We start from the raw sequence: 1,654 nt of genomic DNA, 5'->3' as shown, positions 1-1,654 counted from the left end.
GGCAGGGTTGGAAACTGCAGGGAAGGGCCTGGGATACAGTCTGGGCTAAAAGGAAAGGCAACTGGGGCCAGAATGGGCTGTAGGAAATGTGCAGTGGCATCCGTGTAACCAGAATATGTGTCTGAGCATGTATTAAGAGCCAGCGGTTGGATACCACAGTGGGAAAAGGGAGTAGAAACTACCCAGCAAAGTTGAATACATGGATTTTATGCCAGGATGGGAGGCTTTGATAATCTTCAGTCCTGTGTATTGACATCCTTGATAAGACCATGGCTGTCAGGAGGCCACGCAGCCCTCCCTTGTGCGAGGTGTCCCATGACAGTGTTCTCTGGAGCAAGGAGAGGGGCTTTGTTAGTCACCCGCTGGTTCTGGAGAAGCTGAAAAGGGACAGTCTTTGCCCTAGCGACCCCTTTCTGTCCTCTTGCTAAGCTTTACCAGGGAGCTGATGTTAGTCCAAAACGCTGTGTGTAGGGCACAGGCTCTCTTTCGTCACAGTATTCGCACGTTACTCATTCCTGGTTTCTCACGGCCTAGTGTAAACACCTGCACAGGTGTCTTTTAGCAAATGTATTGCTTAATGAAGTAGTGTTTGATACTAGATTATTGTTCAGAGGGTGGCGGTGGGCTGCACTAACGGATGAACGTTGTGCCTGCATTTGACCACCAATTAAAGCGTTAATTACCCTGTACCTAAAGCCTGAGCGTGGCCCTTTGAAGCGCAGCAGGCTGCCGGTGTTGTGCCCTCCTCTTGGCCAGTCTGGACTGTGCTTTGGACGTTTCTATCAAAACAAAGATACGGATGACAACAGGAACGGCTTTCCCCCCCTCTTTGTGTTAGAGAAATCCGAGCGTCACCGGATCCCTGGCTTCCTCGGTGTTCCCGTATCGGGTGCGAGTAGTTTCTGCTGATGCGGTGTCTTCTGAGTCGTCTCCTAGTGTAGATTGCTGCGTGTTCACAGGAAAGCGGATGAATGATATCAAGTCATTGAGCTTATAAGTAGCAGCCTGGCAACACGCCACTAAAATATAAATACATTAAAAGTACTGAAGGAAATGTTCATTCTGGTGTTTAGCGTTGGACATGCCCCAGTTAGGTAAATTGAATCTTCTTGAGGGTTGTTGCGTTCCAGCTGAATGAGAGACGCAGTTAGCTTATGGCTGATCTTCCTGTCATTCGGGGTTTGTGTTCTGGCATTCACGGTGTGAAGTGTGCTTGCCCAACGGTGCTACGATGAGTGGTTTGCAAGGGAGATGAAGGTGTGTAGGAGATCTGTTAGCACCTTGCATGTCTGACCCTTTATCTCGGAAATGTTCGCGCTCCCTGTCAGTCACATCGCTACTGGTCCGACCCCCTTTTGGGTCGAAAGGTACAGAATGGTTGCTTCACCTGTGTTTGGTAGGAAATGTCTGAACTTCAGCCTCACGGCATTTATTTTCTTCCTGTGTATTTCTGCCACAGCTCCTTCCAAGTGAGGGATAACCTCAGGTGCCTCTGTTGAGGTTGGGGCAATGCTCCCACCGACTCCAGGGTGAGCAGAGGCTGGCGTTAAGCATCAGACCCACAGCCGATGGATTGCGTTGAAGGGGAGTCTCTCCGCTGGTTTCCATGGGTGCTGGGTCAGGCCCTCCACACCTGATCCTGCAGCGTTAACTC

The sequence above is a fragment of the Buceros rhinoceros genome, unplaced genomic scaffold, assembly GCF_000710305.1.
Source record: "Buceros rhinoceros silvestris isolate BGI_N320 unplaced genomic scaffold, ASM71030v1 scaffold17767, whole genome shotgun sequence".
Classification (NCBI taxonomy): domain Eukaryota; kingdom Metazoa; phylum Chordata; class Aves; order Bucerotiformes; family Bucerotidae; genus Buceros; species Buceros rhinoceros.
This window is presented reverse-complemented; position numbering follows the sequence as displayed.